At 37.1% G+C, this 19,723-nt stretch overlaps 1 long non-coding RNA gene across 1 annotated transcript; it reads right to left on the bottom strand.

The window, feature by feature from the left end:
* Window positions 1-6,956: 6,956 nt before the first annotated feature.
* On the bottom strand, window positions 6,957-10,343 carry LOC118164795. The gene is made up of 3 exons (XR_004749675.1): window positions 9,628-10,343; window positions 8,547-8,693; window positions 6,957-7,111 (listed from the first exon to the last, which is right to left on the bottom strand). It is a non-coding gene; the product is annotated as an uncharacterized LOC118164795 (long non-coding RNA).
* Window positions 10,344-19,723: the final 9,380 nt, after the last annotated feature.

The following is a 19,723-nucleotide window of genomic DNA, read 5'->3' as shown; positions in this document are numbered from 1 at the left end:
GCAGAAGCTATACAAAGGTTATATGGGGGGGGGGGGAACATTCAAATTAAATGACTATACAGAAAAGTACAGATTACAGCATATATATATATATATATAAGGTAGCAAAATGCAGGTCTGCAGTAACTTTCTCATTCCAGGAAACAAGCCATTCCCTCTTTTTCCTTCCTCTTCAAATTATCACAGCACTGGCATTTCATGGCAGCCCAGCAAGAACCAGCCTGAACTTGAAGATATGCCACAGGAGCACTGCTGCTTTTCAACAGGCTCTTCTGGAGCTTTTCCCCCCACACCCGCTAAAGGAATAAAACAAGCTGATAGCTGAATAATGCAATCAACACCAATTCATTGCCTTGTAGTTCAGTAAATATGCAGAAAATGTGGAGTGTGAGGTAATGTACTTTAGAAAAAAAAATCATGGTCTCTGGACAGAAGCAGACTGGAATTTTTCATGTTAATGAAAATCATATGTATTTTATGGATACACAGTTGAAGAGCTATTCTTCAGGGAATATATCACGATAGGTAGAGAATCCAAAAACTAAATAATATTCTGTTGAAAGCATATGGATTTTTAAAACAATTTTTTGAATAAATTCCCATTCAGAAATCAATTAAGCACCACATTAAAGAAAAGCATGCAACTTGTTTCACTTTCAGTGAGACATGTTCTTAGCAGGTAAAAGATCCTGCTGTCTTTACTCTCCTGAAAAACACCACTGAGAACAGCTAGTAGCAGGAAGAACTTCATTTTTCAGCACCACGGCTGTTTTCTTACAAGCCTGCTATACCCTACCCTGCCCGTGTTAGGGACACTGTTTACTTAGTCCTGCAGGTCGCTTCACCAGGATCAGCACCCCCCACTTATGGGAAGTTTTGGAGAGGAAGTAGTATATTTCCCAAAAAGGGTGGCAAGCAGAAAATGCCTCCCCACCTCTAAGCCTAATTAAATTTATTTGATAGGAACTGCTATACAGGCTGCCCCACAGGCTGACACCAGGATTAAGTACTTCTGCTTAGTAAAGGTTAAACTACGGAATGCAGCATATTTCTAATTTTATAAGATATTTAGAAAAAAACTGGGATGGCAACCATATGAAAGAAGTACACATGCTTTTAGTATGTGTAGTAATTTTTATTTTATTTTTTTTTTTTAAACTAAAGGGCTACAGGGCATTAGTTACCAAATACAAGCTAACAAACATACAGAGTATTTATTCTGAAAAATAATTTATAAATATTGTTTCTCTACTGATGATATCATACTTCCACAACCCTCATGAAACTGTTAGAGATTTGTAAATCACCTCCACCAAGCTCTTAACTGAAAAGTGTAACAACCTCTTTCAAAGGAAGCTGATAGCATTTCTCATCATAACATAATAATTCGAATGAAATAGAAGTTTTTACAGAATTGTGATGAAGTCTTGAAGGGAACTCACTTGGTTATGTGACTCCAAGACAGAAGTCACCTACCATTACAGAAAGTTACACACACAGACAGAACAATAAAAAATACAAAGAGAGGAGGAAAACAAACAAGCAAGCAAGCAAACAAACAACACTTCTCTCCTTACTATCCATATTCTTCAGTTATAGGAACAAGCAAAGCTGGAAAGCACGGAAGAACACTGCTACATAACAGAGGAAAAATGAAAGGAAATCATCTGAATCTGGGAAAAAATATGTGTACATTAAAATACCATTTAAATGGGTTTTTCAATAGAATTTACAGCACTAAAGCCAGAATCTGGTATGATTATTCAACAGAAAGGTTGTTTAAATTCTTTAGTTGCATTTACCAAAGTAAAAAAAAAAATGAAAAAAAAAAAATCTGCAGTAGAAGTTCAGGGTTTTCATAAGTTCTGTTTTGCATTTATTCTTCATGAGCACTTATCAGTGAATAAAACTCTGACTCTCATTACAAACAAAACATTTAAAGTTTAAAGTGGTATGTTTAGAAATGCAAGAGTTCAGGTCTGATGAGCTGAAGCATGAGCAGAAGCACTCATTTCTTTCTGAAAGGCATATTGCATCACATCTGGGGATCACTAACTACCATCAAATCAGAAGTATAGAAAAGGTGACAAGTAAAATCAGAGGTGACTTTTCCCATGCAAGAGGCAAGATTTTGAACTTGTTGAGCAGGAAATAAAAGTTTTATACCTCTGAGCATACTTGTATTGATCTCAGCATTGATGCAATTAATTTCAAGTACTACGCCCTAAAACAAACTCTTCAAATACATTGTTCCACCCTGAACCTTGTCTTTGATTAGTAAACTATCGGTTTACAACACTGCAAAGCCACCATCTTAGTGTGTGTAGTAAAGGCAACTCAGAATTCATATGCTGAGAGAAATGCTGATGTTCCAGAGTATGGTTCAAAGCAAAACAAGAGTTTTCTAATCTCAGCAATAAAATACATTCTGAATTTTCAACATTCGATATTATAAACAAATTGATATTGATATTCTAAACAAATTATACATTTCATGACGAGTCAGCAGCAATATACTACAGATTTTACTACAGCTATCAATGACTTAGGTTGATTTTATGCAAAAGCTAAAATATTTCCTCTGTTAGTTAATCAGGATTGAAACAGATGTTTCTTCTTGATCAACATCTGCTTCTGTTTTCAAGAAATATTTTGACAGAAGCATAAGATTGTTTTATTACAAATAGTAGAAAACCTGAAAAGGAAGATATTTCATTAATTTTGATGGAGTGACCTCTCTGATCAAGTGACTACTTTAAAAATCTGAATTACACCTCCTAACTTTCAGCTTTCAATAAAGTCTTAAAATATAATTAAAGCCCAAATGCAGTACAACTGAAATATCCTTAACACACCCAAACTTCCTAAGATGGAAATATCACATGTTTAGGACTTCACAGAATAGCCCAAACTTCATCCATACCCTCAAACAGGTGCAGTCACTGACAGTGACCATGAGCAGATACCCAGGAAGTGGTATAAGACAAAGGGCATCTATGCCTCTCTTCATGTGCCTGTGATGTACAGCATGCTCTCTTGCTTTCCCACCACTCATGATGGGATTGTTCCTCAGCCACATGTTGTATCCACATAGCTGACTTCCCTCAATGGATTTCTCTTCCAAGAGCTTCCCATATCTCCTGACCTCCAAGGCATTCCCTCATTTAGCTGAGGCATACCCTTTTGTTTCCCAAGGATTCATTGCTGCCACTGGTTCCTCAGCCTAGATTCTTACTAATTTGCCTTCCATTTAAAGGCTGGCATTATTACCTCTTGTAATTGTTACTTATTTGATTAAAACTACATAACTTGTTAATAAGCAAGATACTGCAAAATATACTGTTAATAAGCAAGATACTGCAAAATATACTGTTAATAAGCAAGATACTGCAAAATATACTGTTAATAAGCAAGATACTGCAAGTGAATAAAGCCAGCCACTTATTAAATGATGATAAGCCATAACAATGTAACATGGATGTTTCTTTGACACATACCACCCACTCCAGTACCCGTAGTATTAGGTAGGAAAGCATTTCTCCCCTTTGTAGGCCATGCAAGTTAACAATTTGCAAGCTATAAAAGCTGTTATATGAAAAAACATTTAGTTTTCCTGGGGGACTTGTTGTTTTTTAACTAAGCAGAAAAAAAAGTAAATTAAAAAAAGGGGAAGGCTGATGTAGGGACAAGTTTGACACCTAAAAAATAAATATGAAAAGCAAACATCAAGTGTTCTCTGATCCTCAATGAACTGGTTGACAGAAGGGTCTGTAGTTCATAGCATAACAAGCCAAGCCAACACTTAGAATATCACCTTTTTCTGATCATCCATATTGATACCACATCCCATAAGAAATTTTGTCTTCATCTAGATCGAATGGGAGCCTCCCACATTTCCACAATACCCTTACCATACCAAAGCACAAGGGTCTGGAGCCTCAGAGCCTAGAGCTGGCCAGGGCCCACACCCAAACCCAGACCAGTCCCAGTGGGACTCAGACACACTCCAGTCATCTTTGCTAAAAACTACAGACAGCTCGTCCAAAAGAAAAAAGAGAACCTCTTGGCTGCAGCTGCTGGTACATCAGAGGCTGAAGTTGTAAGAAGTCCCCAGAAGCTTTTTTAATACAGTTAAAATTATTTCCTGATATTTTATAATTTTTAATGGTTTTATGCTTTAATCTTAATTGTACCGTCAGTAACAATGTCCTTTTCAATTCACATAGTCGTTCATACAGTTCATTTCCAAAACAGAAAATGCTACTATCATACTGCCTTGAACCTCCAGTTGTACCTAAGTGGAACTCAGTTACCTAAGGAACTACATCTTTCTAGAGTAATCAGATGTTAGACATGCTATGTGTATGAAGCATCTCAGAAAAGAAACAGGTGTTTCAGCATGAATTATAATGAAGTATCTTCTTACTTTTACACCTAACGTGGTTTACCAGATACATGCACACAAATATTGGAAGGGGAACTTCTTCATGAATGCAAAATCTGACTGTGCAAGTCCCAGCCATGTGGATAGCACTCTCAAAAAACATTCATGTGAGAAAGAGGGTAGAGGATCCACCCTGCTAAGCATTTCATTTATTTAATCATATATTAGTATGATTAGTATTACTAGTATCTGCAATATGGGTGCTTCTCACTTGTTGAACTCAACAGATCTCTGCTTTTAACAGCAAAAATAATAGACCAAAGAAATAATCAAGTACATAAACTAGCATATTTTTCAAACACATTGATTATTTCTAGCACTGGTCATGCAGTTCCACAGTGAACATTCAAGCTTTTCTTTTGTTTTACATGCGTTACAGCATGGTTCTTCCATTTCATTTAGAGCCTCTGTCCCTTGCACTTCCTCCAAAAGGTTTTGTCAGAGAGTATAAACAGATCCTTTAGATCTCCCTCTGCCACTGTTAACGTTTTCTTTTTTACTGATTAATAATGTTTTCATCCATGCTCATTTCTGGCTAAGCATGTACATACAGTAGTAAGAAGCCAATACATTTCCCATATTTCTTCCCTTCCCTAAGGGACCTCAATGCCAACCACAGATTTTTTTCCCTTCGAGGCTTTTACATTGTCCTCTTTTAGAGGCTGCTCTTTCTTTCTCTGTACCATAAGAGCGTTATTTATTGCAACCAGTATGAAAGGTGTATTCTGGGACCTCTGATAGCAGGCTATGCTAGCCATGACATGAAATGGAGACACTTTGAAATCATTACTGCTATTTAAATTACTCTCCTTTCATTTTCAGGAAATATGATGTTCTAAAGCCTGGGGTGGACAATTAACTTCTCTGACTTGCATTTTCAATACTAAGAATTCCCATCAAGTTTAAAGATGAGTATGGGAAAGAACTGGAGAAAAAAAATATATAAAAAAAAATTGTGCTCACTCCCAGGTCAATAATAAGAACTGCTAGGGGCAGGGATAGCAGAAGAGAACAGGAAAAATGGCCATGACTTGTGAATAGTACTTTAACCCAGCAGTTTGAAGTATAACAGTCCAAATACTATTTAGTAATTACTTTGCCTGTGGAGGTTCATTTCTTTTATTTATTTTTTTTTTCCTGCCCCCATAATACCTTTGAACTAGCAACTGGATCACCACCACACAATATTGCTACTACTTGGCAATTATCAATTCTACTACATGTTACTCATTTCAATGACATAGAAAGGCATATGCTATTTACCCTTAAGCTTCTAAAGCATGCATACACAAGTGATCACCATTACATTTCTGACACTTTATGCTAGACATGGTGCGAACACCACAGAGACATTATTTATAAAGGAAATTTGCAAGTTTATAATGCAATCCATGGGGTCTGTTTACACATACACTAGAGAATAGACTTTTACGAAGGGAAGAAAAAAATCCATCAGAAAGCTGAAATTTCCAGTCTCACCAAAAGTGAAATTGTTTTCATGCAGATATTGCCTGCTGGGAGTTTTAATTAAGTGCCTTGGGGGGGTATCTGTAGCAGATATACTGTGTTCCTTGGCCAGACTGCCTGAGTTCCCAGAGTGTCCTCCATTTCCACACTTCACAAGTTTATGAGCTTCATGAAATTTGGGATCCTATTCCTGTTCATTCACACCGGAGAATAAGGGAATGAGAAATAAAATTACAGCTTTCTGGCATATCATTTCTAGATAGCCATATATTTTAGCTGACAGTATGCATTTTAAAGGAATATTTTCATTTTTCCAGAGAAAGTTTGAAGTTTTATCCTGAGAACAGGATATCCTGAGAACAGGCATTTTTCTCACACACAAAGTAATAGCGTCAAAACAATAAAAAAAAAAAAGTTAAAGAAAGTATTTACTTAATTTTAATACCCTTTAAGAGAGCTTTAAGAGAGACAAATATTTTTTGTGTGTCCCTGGGTCTTGCAACAACATTGGAGGTCTGGGGAGGGAAGGGAAATCATTCAGTTCGTTGTCAGGGAGGAAAGATTACTCCAACCCCAACTAAAGACTGCTATGACTGCTATCATAATACTTCGACATCATTAAAGTCCTACTTGAAACATCATTGGTTTTGGGTGTATAGCAGTCCTTTCAAGATCAATGAACATTACACTCAGTGGAGTAACAACCAAGAAAAATATAAGCACGTGTATTACCTCTCATGGTTATACCACCATCACTTTCCTTTCCCCCACTGCTCTGGGGCCTCATTGTACAGTTTACTATCAGGTGTTAGAGATGTTTGCTCTAATTTGCAGGTCTACTTTCAGAAGTGCCAGAAACTGATTTTTGACTACTTTCATATGCCATTGTAAATACATCATCTGACTATACATAATGTCAGGTTTTGCTCAGTCATCCATACAATACAAAAAGTGACAGTTAAAACAGAAATACATGGATGTTACTCTAACAAAATATAATTTCATCCTGGCTTCAGGCTTCCATTTGGGGAAAATCTAGACATTCTTGCACAAATAAGCTTTCTTATACAAATGTAGGAGGAGTTATAAACTAATTGCTATTCTCTCAAATAGAAATTTATTGTCTTTCAACAACTACGTGGCCAGTACTTCCCAGCAAGCTGGCTGATCTCTCCATTCTTTTTGTTTCCCAAAGTCAGCCTGTGAAAATACAGGTAAGAGTTCTGCTTGGGAAATGCATTTTTATTATTTCTCAATAAATACTTAATGAATCTCATTCCACATCCAGCATTACTCTGGTCATAGGGTTTAATAAACAAAGTCCGCAATTATGGATGTGTCTGGTTGCATAGGCTTTACAGTCTTAGAAGTTCTCCCTGTGGCTGCCCCAAGATGACAGAAATATGCTGAAAGTGCCCTTATATTCAAATATACTTCAACTTTGCAGCAAATAGCAACCTTTGTTAAGATGCTATTTGAACTATATCCACACTGTTATAAGATGTCTCTGTTACAAGAAGTTAATGCAGAAATACAGTGAAGCACCACACACACACATATAAATTATTTTGTATATTTAACAAAAGTAGTAGCTTCTTTAGCAGCCCTTCACCATTAAATATCTTGATTACTACTGTTTAGGCCTGGGACATACTAGTACTTTCATTCTAAGGAATGAAACAGTGTATATTAATTCAGACTGATAGCACCACCTTGGTTACATAGCCTGAAACGCATAGAATAAACAAGATGATCTAGAGGTTCCTGTAGCCTTACATTTTTATAAGTAGTTATGAAGTGCATTTCATCAAATTATTATCAAATTTCTGACATGTCTAGCCTCCTGTTTACTTATAATCATGTGGATAGTAAGAAAAGAAATGCAAACCAATTTGCAAGGATTATAGTTGTCCAGGTGTCTTTATCACCCTAATCATAGCAGGGATATGGCATTCAGAGATAAAGCATAGTTGTGTTTAGAAGGCCTGTATTTCCTCTCCACACGCAGGTAGTATTAAAAAAAGGGAGGGAGGGGTAAGGTAAGTTTTGCGTTTAGCAAGACAGACTGTGTAGACATGGAACTTGTGACAGCAACAAAGACAGCCAACTAACTGTCTCGCTTTTTACACTGATAAAATCTGTAGGTATAGATACAGGTGGTAAGATTATGTTTGTGCTCATTTGCATGGTACAAAAATCAGGTCTTAACTTAGACTTATAAAAAACAGTGAGTAAAGCAACTTCTGGAGTTCTTCACCCACTGATAGTGTTAGCAGCAGTATACACAGGAATATATTGCTTTATCACCACAAACTAAGCTTCAATTCCAAAAAGCTGTGTAAACAAATAGTGTAGTCATGGTGCACCAAAGTTGCCATTGCCTTTTCACAGAAACAGGCAGGAATTCCATAATCGCTCATACACAGAGAAAATATCAATCCCTCAGCACCAACTCTTCTTGCAGAAGAGCTCTTCTGAACATCTCTGCAGATGAGAGGCTCACATCAGAGTCATTTAGAGGTGCTAGACAATATCAGACAATTATCTTTAAAAAGAGGTTATTCTCCCTGAAGCTCAAATTCCATTCAACATGATGCATCACTTCACCTGAAAGCAATTATTAAAAAAGCATTACCTGCTCTCTTCTACCCAACAGCCTAAAGGAACACCAGGAGGCTACTTCAGGAGGTTCTTGTGCTGTTTCACATCCCATAAAGAGTCACCCAGTCATCCAGAGAAGACTGTGGTGGTTCATTAAGTGTCAAGAGATGCAAACATCTCACTGCAGTTGAAGATACCCCAAGGAAGCCAGTAAACTAGTTGAAAGGGGGCAGGCACACGTAGAAATCCTTACAAAGACTATCCTCCAGAAACAGCACAAGGAAGCCAAAAGTAATGCATTTTAGCCAGTAAAAGAAATTCCCCCTCCCACACAAAGTCCTGCCCTATAGTCAGAGGAACCTAGGAGTTGATACAGAACTTGCAGAACTCCAGTACAGAACTTAAATTCAACCCAAGTGGTTTTGAACCCTTGAACATCAAACTGGATACAACACACACAACCATGAAATGGCACAGCTCCATGTCCCTGTGTTATTGCTGAAAAGATTCACAGAACCTATCTCCAAAGCAATGCAAGTAATTAAATACAACCCCCCAAAAGATAAAACAGGTTTGCCTGCTTTTTACTAGCACTCTGACTTCCCTCTGAAGTGAAAACTTCTTGTTTGCTGCTCTACCCATGTCACTTGCTGCCTCCCTTCTTCCATTATACAAACGGAAGCACTCTACACCTTACCTATATGGGTTTTCTTTTTTTAGCTTGTTTCTTTGCATCCCTATTACCTTTGTAATATTTCTAAATAAAATCTCAATAGTTCTTTGGCACCTGAATAATAATTAGTTCATAAAGATTTCAGAGCTTTTCTGGATCTTTATATTCAAATTTTTCACCCCACTCCCACTATAGAAAAATGAGACAGGTTTGTGCCTGTACACTCTTAAAACAGTAAAGCATACAAATGTACCTATTCATATATATATATATATGTATATATATACACACATACATAAACTCTACCTCTTTCAAAAAGCAGCTTTATACCTTGCATTTATATTGCCTCTGCTTTCATCAAGCCACGGATATTCTCATTAGCTCATCTTGCTCTTGACAACTGCATATTTTCCTTATTATATTTTTTGTGGGATTCACATACCTTCAGAACAAAGTCATTCTCCAGCTTGGTCCCATTTCATATCAAAATCACATCTGCCAGACACACTTCAAGGGAAAAAATTCTCACAACCTTAAATATATGCAATGCAGGCCTAACACCAGGAAACACAGAAGGTAATCACACTACTTTGTGTTACTATCTTTCCCAGCTGCTGCTGCTCTTTTATCTGACACAGCTGCAGCTTCCCTGAAGAAAGCCCTTCTGGACCACCCTGCCCATGGGCCAGTTGGAGGCATGGGCAGTCCCAGCAGGTAGTCAGGATAATTGAATATCTGTGCGTGTGACCCCTGAAATAGGGAGGAGGGAGAAAGCAAGCAGAAAGTGCATGTGGGTAGGATCAAATGTCTCCATGGAGAAAGAATCATTTGCAGGTGTCAGGAAGAGCAGCAGAGCAAAAGTTTTAAATCTCGGATGGATGGAAGGAAGGAAGAAAATAGAGGAGGGATATCCTAGGAGAAGAAGGGAGGAGGAGACTTAACTCACAGGCCCTGAAGGTGTCATTTAACTATGTGTTTTCTGTCCACAGACTCCTAAAACTATTTCAGTACTCAACCTTTCCTAAAATATCACTAGCTGCTCCCTCAGTCAGTGCTCTGGCATCACAGCAATCCTTTGCATACCTGCCTGGAGGTCCTGAAATACCCAGTCCACTCTCAGCTGTTACTCTGATGCTAGGATGTCCTGAACAGGTTCTACTCTGCTGGATCCTGAATAAATACACAACGGTATTTTTGTGTGGTTCTTCCCAGTCAAGGCTTTAAGAAAACATGTAAAGATATTATGATGGTGAAAATTTTAGGTGCTTGAATCTGCTCCTAATTAGACAAATGATCCAATGTAGACATCAAATTTACTGGAAGAGGAAATAGTGCTAACTTTTAACCGGTGGAGGATGTACAGTGTATGGTTACTTGAAGAAAGTAGGACAGAAGCAACTGTAGATTTTTGGAAGTAAAAGCTAATCTGTTGAAAGAGTGGAGGGCAACAGCACAGAAATATTAGTTGAAAGAGGCTGTATTGTGTATTGCCTTCCAAAATTCATTAAAAAAAATCCTAAATGGGAGGAAAAAACAAAACAAAAACAAAAAAAAAAAAAAAACATGGAAATATTATCGGTTAATTATTACATCCTTTTATTACCTCTTTCTCATAGAATTCAGTTAATAATAATAATAATAAAACAACATAATATATTATATACATTTATTATAACAATAATAAAACAACAGTTAATAATAATAATAATAAAAAAATTCAGTTAATAATAATAATAATAACAATAAAACAAATAGCAGAAACATTATATCCCATCAGAAATCAGTAGAAGAGAGGTCTTTGTGAAATCTCATCCCCAACAAAAATAGGGAAATGCTTAAGAATTATTGGTGTAGTTATAACCACATTAAAAAGTGTATCACTGTTCACTTTGGCAAATAGCTGGTAGTAACTTAATAACAAGGTTTTCACTGCATACACAGGCAGCTTTACATATTCTGTTTTAAATTCTCTTAGGTAACTTTGACTAATTTCATCATATGTTTGGGTTCTTTTTTTTTTTTTTTTTTTCCCTGATAACGAGACTGAGAGTTAATTACAATATCTTACTACTATCCACTTCTTGCATTTGGTTTATTGATAAAAATAAAAGAGATTGAATACACCAACTGTTCTAGGTTAAATAATTTAATCACTTTGGCTTAGTTAAATAGAAAAACAACATGGAAGAAATGCATGCGTGGCTTTGATTGTATGTCATGTCCAGATTTTTGTAATGACTTGCAATAAGTAAGCCATTCCTGGCAGCTAGTTAATGGGGAATTACTTGCTCCTTTGAGAGCAGTATTGTGCTAGAGTCTCACTCATATAGAGTACTAGCACAGGACACATTGGCTTTGTGGCAATCTAAGGAAGCAAAAGGAGCTCCCTTCTGCTCTCAAGTAAAGGAAAAGAGTAAGCCTTTTTTGCCCACTGATGTAATTTGCCATCCACCAAGTTACCATTATGAGTGGGAAACAAATATTTCCTGACACAAAACGAGACAAGTAAACCAAGAGAAAATAATTGTAGAACTGAAATAATAATAATAAAAAAATCTGTGGCATTGTGTAAAGACAAGCACTATATAACACAAAAGTGGTAAGAAAAAAAAAAAAAAAACAACCACAACAACAAAACACATGCACATACAAAAAACAGATAAAGAACAACAAAAGCTTCCTGGGTGGATAAGAAACAGATACGAGTTGATAACCCTACAGAATGAACCATCAAAAAAGGAGACTTTGTTCCCTTTCTAATGAATCCAGCCCAGAAACGTCTTCCTCACTCCAAAGCCCTCTATGTGGGGTTCCACTTTGGAAGCAGATGATCTTCACACCTTCCTGTGTTTTGCTATTATAATGCACCATGTGGCAGTGAACACAAGTCTTTCTCTCTGCATCAGTTGGCCTATGATAATAAACTTGAAACTGAAATCCTAGTACTGCTAGCAGGTTGATGAGAGCTTGGTCAGTTAGAGAGTTTTGTTTTTATTCAAAGCAAACTGCCTGTTGTTACTTTTGTGGTCCTGTGATTATTCAGAAGTCTTGGTCCTTTCTATTATTTAAATGATGTTTCACTTAAGCAAAGGATGCGGTCATCTTCCCCCATTAAAATGTATGCTGGAAACCTCTTGTAAGGTAATTCTCCTTCTGAAGACTGCATGAAGAAATCAGCCAAATGTGCTTCTAAGACAAAGTTGTATTTCAGAATATTGTTCTAGCTGTCTAACAGTCAGGAAAGTGAAACACTTGATGAGGCAAGCCACAGAGGGTGCGAATATACTTCTCTATTTTTAAGATTTTAAGAACAGGATAGACAGGTGGTAGGAAGTCAAGATTCATGAGTACTCTTCCAGGTCTACATTTGTATGATTCAGGCACCCAATTCACTATTTTGATTTAAAAACCTTGTGAGTTTGAACTTGCTGGATAGGGATGGTTTGTGCTATCAGGATAGAATGGGGTAAGGAAAAAAGTAACCATGTAAGGCTGTATCACCATTGCCACAGTGCAAGTATGTTGGCATTAAACTTTGTTCTTCTTTCAATATGATTTCCCGTTTAATAAATAGAACAGAAATAAGGTAATACTTACATGGCATTCATAAATTATTTTCAGGATACAGGAGAACAATGCATCTCAGAAGAATATAATATTTTCGCTACTGAACAGAAATATCTCTGTTTAAGAAAAGCTCTAACAGTACTCTCCATTAGGTCTGTTCTCCTTGGACCTAATGAGAAAAATATTATATGTTAAAGGCCCTGTGGAAACTTCTACCAAGATCTTGAGAGTTCACTAGAAGAAAATACTAATACTATAGACAAAAGGGAAGATAACAAAAGACACTTTATAAGAGGTACAAAGATATACAAAAGAAAACAAACAAACACAAACAAAAAACAACCACAACTCATTTCCTCTTTCCAGTAAGCTGGTATCCCAGAAATAGGACCTGCATTAAAAACACTACTATAAACACCATAAACCCAGTATGAAAGTAGGGTGCCATGTCCACATCCAAGGTGGCTTTATGTTAGTTTTTTGACTCGCTCTTTTCTTTAAAGAAAAACTGACTAGAATACACATTATTTACTAAGTGTCCATATCCTAAATGACAGTTATTTCTCCAGAGATTGTAGCTAATGTGCTTGCTTCAAAAGTTCTGTTTTGGAATATGGCTGGAATTTCTACCTTAGTTCCTTAATCTCTAACACTTGGCTTCAGACTCTTTCTTCTAAGTTACTTTCAGGCCTGGAACAGATTTCATGTTTGCAGAATGCATCAGAGGAGTCTTTTCTCTTTTAATACTTCATTTGCACTTCAGAGTGCTTATCCTTCCATTCTTACCTTTATCAAAAATCTCCTCCTCAGATCACCCTCTCTAACTGATTTCATGAATATTGTCTTATGTTTTCCAAGGAAAATAATAGCCTTTTTTTTTTTTTTTTTTTTTTTTTTAAAAGAAAAGGAAGAATCACATTCTCAATTTTGTAAAATTGTTTCTAAATTAAATGTCACATACCACTCATTTCTTTGAGGACTGGGCTATTCTATACTTAATGCTGTTAGCCAGAAGGGGCTCCTTCCACTTATATGTCTGTTACTTCAGCTTGTAAACTGGCCCAGGTAGCCAGGTAGCTGCTGAGATTCCATTTGGAAACCAAGAACATAAGATTTACTGGATAGTGGGAAATACATATATATATATATATATATATACACACATATATCCTGCAGTCAGGTTTAAGTTTCCTTAAGGCCAAACTAAATGTAAAACAAGACATTTATTGATTCAAGCTAAAAGGATAATATTTACAAAATTTATAGAAAAAAAAAATATAAAAGATTGAAGTAAAGCCTCTTACTTCACTCAGCTCTAATGGTTCACACAAATATGCATGGTGCAGCTGATCCACTCTTAGACACTCAGAGCTCAAGTACCAACATCTAGTTGCTTAGCAGAAAGCAAATTATTTTTAAAATCTTGAAGAGAATTTGATTTGGGATTCTCTACTTCCTTCTTCTTCCCAGCTCCTCAGATCTTCTCTTCAAAATCTTTTATTTCCCTGTCACTTCTTCCTTTAAATGTTTCCTTTGATCTCACACCCTCTGGCTGCTCCCATATTCTTTGGAAATATTGGTGTTTGCTGGGCATGATTAGGTGCGATTATCACTTGTCCAAATGGTAACAGACGGCTAGCCTCTTGTGAAGCAAAGGGCCAGTCTGGGCAATTTCAAGTCCTTCTGTAAGTCTTTTTCATGTTATTAATTTACATTTCTTTATACACAGGTAATTTTGCTAATCCTATTTTATACACCCTACTAGTATAGATGCGCATCGTATAAATGGATTTCATTTCAGAACAGATAGCAATAACCAGTCATTTCAGGGTAATAATGCCTCTGCTGACTGCTCCCTCAATGAATAATTCAGGTATAAACTGATATATTTTTAAATAATAATGCTTCATATTACAAAGAGAATTATCATAGTGTACCTACCCATCTGTTCTAATAATTGTCCATCTCAGTTCCAAAATGAGATAACCAGTTGACATCTCTAAATCTCATAAATGACTACAGATGGCTTTCTCCTGAGAGAATGTCCCTAAAACTTGAAAGTCATTGGTACAGTAATGTACCTAGTTTTCTTTGGCACCAACTTGTCTCCAGGAGAAATAGTTCCAGGAACTTCTAATAACATAATGATAGTCTTTATATATATATATATATACACACACATATATATAGAAGTAAATCATAATCATTGAATCATAGAATATTCCAAGTTGGAAGGGTCATCAAGTCCAACTCCTGGTCTACCCAAAAGTTTAGACCATGTGACTAAGTGCACAGTCCAATCTCTTCCTGAATTCAGACAGACTCAGTGAAGTGACTGCTTCACTGGGGAGCCTGTTCCAGTGTGCAACCACCCTCTCTGTGAAGAACCTCCTCCTGACGTCAAGCCTAAACTTCCCCTGCCTCAGCTTAACCCCGTTCCCATGGGTTCTATCACTGGTGGTTATGGAGAAAAGGTCTCCTGCCACTCCACTCCCCCTTGCGAGGAAGTTGTAGACCACGATGAGGTCCCCCCTCAGCCTCCTCTTCTGCAGGCTGAACAGGCCCAGTGACCTCAGCCACTTCTCATATGTTTTCCTCTCTAGGCCCTTCACCATCTTCATCACCCTCCTCTGAACACTCTCCAACAGTTTAATGTCCTTTTTGTACTGTGGTGTCCAGAACTGCACACTACTTGACGTGAGGCCACACCAGTGCAGAGTAGAGCAGGACGATCACTGCCCTCGACCGACTACCAATGTCGTGCTTGATGCATCCCAGGATATGGTCGGCCCTCCTGGCTGCCAGGGCACACTGCTGGCTCATATACAACTTGCTGTCAACCACAACCCCCAGATCCCTCTCTGCGAGGCTGCTCTCCAGCGCCTTGTCGCCCAGTCTGTACGTATAGGCAGGGTTGCCCCATCCCAGGTGCAGGACCTGGCACTTGCTTTTGTTAAACTTCATGTGGTTGGTGATCACCTAGCTCTCTAACCTGTCCAGATCTCTCTGCAAGGCCTTTCCTCCCTCATCCGAGTCCACAACTCCTCCAAGTTTGGTGTCATCAGCAAATTTGCTCAAAACACCTTCTAGTCCTACATCCAAATTGTTTATAAAAACATTGAAGAGGACTGGCCCTAAAATAGAGCCTTGAGGGACCCCACTAGCGACCATCCGCCAGCCTGATGTAGCCCCATTTACCACAACCCTTTGAGCCCTGCCTGTCAGCCAATTGCTCACCCATTGTATGATGTTTTTTTCTAGTTGTATCCAGTATCACATTGTGACTACAGTAGTATTGATCCTTCTGGCTTTATAAAGAATATCACACATAAAGAAGAACTGAGATAACCTCCATGGACATGTTTTAATTACTTAGAGCAGCCAGACCTTGAAATGGAAACAGTAATTGTAAAAACCAGAAGTTTTATGCTTCCATCCATAATTAGATATACCATTGCTGGTCTGAAAAGGGCTACATACAACATGGGAAAACAAACAAATAAACAAAAAGCATACAATGGAAAACTCAAAAAATCAGCCTAATCTGAGTTGGTAAATGCATAAGAATCCACAAATCCACAATAGGAAAAAGCAACTCCTCATCATCTTGGGCATGCCTTATCAACGACCACCATAAAAATATTTGTAAGCTGAAAGGCTACTGTGCAAGCAAAAATGAAACTAACTGGGGAATATGAGCAGAAGGAACTGATCCAAAAGCTCCCATTGTCCTGTTTTCAGTGGGAACAAGTCTTAAAAGGAACCACAAAAAATTACTTGTGCTTTGCTTGCTAGCATTCTGTGCTAACAGCATAAACAAATGTTAGAAACAACCAAAGGTGATGATAAATATTTTCTTTAGCTATAAATACCAGCCTAAGTATGTAAAAGCTTTATTAATATACAGTGTTGCCAAATTTTGGATGATTCAGAGGAAAAAGAAACAGCAACTTAGTCCATTAAAAAACGACTCAAAATGTAAATAAACCATGTGGCAGCATGCTTACTAGTTAGTCATGAGTAAGGAACTAGGAGACAGTGTGAAAACTCTTCCCAATCTACTACATGATCCAGACCAATTTATTTCACTCCTATTTATCTATCTGTAACATGGGTGCAAGAGAATTTATTTCCCAGATGTCAGCGTGGTGAAAGTTAATTGATGTTTGTAAATTTCTGCCAGAATCCCTGATGAGAGGTGAACAGAAAATAATATTACATTCACCTTCTGAGAGCCCCTATATTTATTTCATAAATGCAATAAAGAGGAATTGAGGGTTACAAGAATTATTAAAAATCTGCTGTAATAATTAGTGATTTCAAAATGCACATTCTAATTCACAGAATATCAATAATTACTCATATGTTAATATAGAACATCTTTGGGTTAATGGCAGTTTTATACTGAGAGATGAATGCATACATTTTTACCAGAAGAAAGTTCAAATCACATTTCTACCCTTTCCCCTGCTTTGACTTCATTGAAATGACGAGATAGGCTCCAAACCACAGGGAGGGAGGGGGAGAGAGAGAGAGATTAAATATGGGATGTGGGGCTTTGTGGTTACTGTATTTTACTTTACCATTCTAAAGTATATTCCTGGGTAATCATAGCTGCTCCCAATTTTCCATCTCTAAAACAAGGACATGGGAAGCGGCACCATGGACCCAAATTCAGGAAGCATTTTCCACAGAATTCTGTGAGGGAGTGGCACCATATGTTGCTATATGAAGTCCCCTTCCTACTCCACAATTTAGATACTACTGAGGGATTCTGACTTACTTCTAACTTTCTTTCTGTTTTAAACAGGAATTGTTATAATTCTGACTACTCTTGTTACCTGTAGAAATTTCTATCCTTCTCTCACTTCTTAGTGACAATGTCATTCCATGGCAGGTTTCCACAGTCAACTGAAATTTTGGGCAGCAAGTCGTGAAGATAATACTACTATCTTTCTCTATTTCTTTTTCATCATGGCTTGTTTAACTGCTTTCTAACATGGATGGCAAAAGAGCACAGATTCAAACAAAAACTATTTCACTAAAAGGTGGGATGCTGGGGGGCATATTCAAACCATTCATTTTCTTGTGCTCTTTCTCTGGAGACAGAATAAAGGGTCTACATGTCAAAAACAAATACAGGAATAAATAGCATATTTTGAAATACAACTCCTAGAACAAGCTGGAATCCTTCTCTGAGATGTCCATGTGTTAAAGACAGGGACAGTAATGCCTCAACACCATATCCCATAGGAGTACAATGTGACTACTACAGAATTTGGACTTCATGTGTATATAGTCTTAGGAGCTTGAGACAGAAGGAAGCAAAAGACTTTTTTTTTTTTTTTTTTTTTTTTTTAGTTCTGGCAGCTACAGGATTTTATGGATCTGCACCTAAAGAAAGGGAAAAACAAAACAAAACAAAAAAACTAACAAGCTCTAAGATGTAATTTCTCCAACCTGACACCTTGCAAAGTCACCTACTACAGTGACAACCTATTCATGAAATTTGATGAAACCACTTTACTAAAAAAAAAAAAAAAAAAGTAATTGAAATAACCATTAAATCTTCTCAAATAAGAAAGAGCTTGAAGAAATACCAAGACCCCTGTGCTGGGGGTGTTTTGTTTTGTTTTGTTTTGTTTTTTGGGTGGTCATGGTGATGGTGGAATGGTGAATTTGGTTGTTGGTTTTAGTTTGTTCATGTTTTTTGTTGGTGCTGTTCATTTAAAAAGTCTTCTCCTAGGTTGCCAGCAGTAGACAGGTACCTTGGCTGAACTGGGATGGACAGTCTATGAGTCTTGTCATGATTACCTCTGGATTTGTCTTGCTTGCTGCTAAGTGTGAATGTTCTCATGACCCCTTTCTATTTGATTTTTTAAATTAATAATAATAAAAATCCATTGTCCCCAGGATGATCCTTCATAGACCTAAAGATGTTTCTTTAGCACGGATACAAAAAAAAAGAAAAAAAAAAAAAGGTATAATGTTTCTCCTTCTTACTTTTTCTTCACATTTATTCATAAAGATAAACAGAACAATCCTCATAGCATAAGTTGCATTATTGGTATTCATAACTTCCCTTCCAGTAGAAAAGGCCTATTTCTTTGACTTGTTTTCTCAGACATTCTGTGAAATCAGGCAGGTGCCTACTTGATCTGAACCTGACTTGTGTTTTCACAAAATTTCTACAGCTGTAGTCAGATTACATAAAATGAAAGCCAAAATTTGCAGATCCTGAAAAGGCTGACAGAACTGATGCTCGTGTTCCAGTACATGTCACCATAGTTCAAGGCCTGGTTCAAGACTAGTATTCATGTCTTATTTAGAAGATGCAACTTGAGTTTACTTAAATAACTTCTGGCTGTGAGTTTTGTCCTGGGAGTTTAATACCTGATATTCCTCTAGAAGTAGTTCCTCTAAATAGAGAATTTATGACAGAATGAGGGAAGCGTCTAGTGAAAACTTCACAGAAAAACACAGCTAGTTAATTAAACAATTATTAGCACTAGATGTTTTCTTAAAATGGTATATAGCAATATCTTGTTATGCAGACAGTATAGCAATCGACAATAAGGTATGCAAAAATGGAATCATGTTTCCAATTTTGAAGTTGTGTTTTAATACTGTATTCTGAGGTCCAACAGCACATTTTTCTTGCCTGGGTCCCACTTGCACAGCTTCAAGATATTAAGAGCCCTTTTGAAGGGGTATTTATCTTCCTTTACTTCATTACTCTACTGGATTCTCAGAAACTTGTTCTTCATCTTCAGGTAACAAGACTTTCTCTATCAGTCCCCTAACTTCCTAAAAATATATGGCATATAAACAACAAAATCACTGAGTAGAATCATAGAATGGCTTGAGTTGGAAGGGACCTTAAAGATCATCTAACCCCAACATCCCTGCCATGGGTAGGAATGCCACCCACTAGATCAAGTTGTCCAAGGCCCCATCAAATGCCTCCAAGG

Source organism: Oxyura jamaicensis, chromosome 3 (genome assembly GCF_011077185.1).
Source record: "Oxyura jamaicensis isolate SHBP4307 breed ruddy duck chromosome 3, BPBGC_Ojam_1.0, whole genome shotgun sequence".
NCBI classification, from domain to species: domain Eukaryota; kingdom Metazoa; phylum Chordata; class Aves; order Anseriformes; family Anatidae; genus Oxyura; species Oxyura jamaicensis.
Note: the sequence above shows the minus strand (reverse complement) of the source record. Positions and strands in the feature narration are given on the sequence as shown.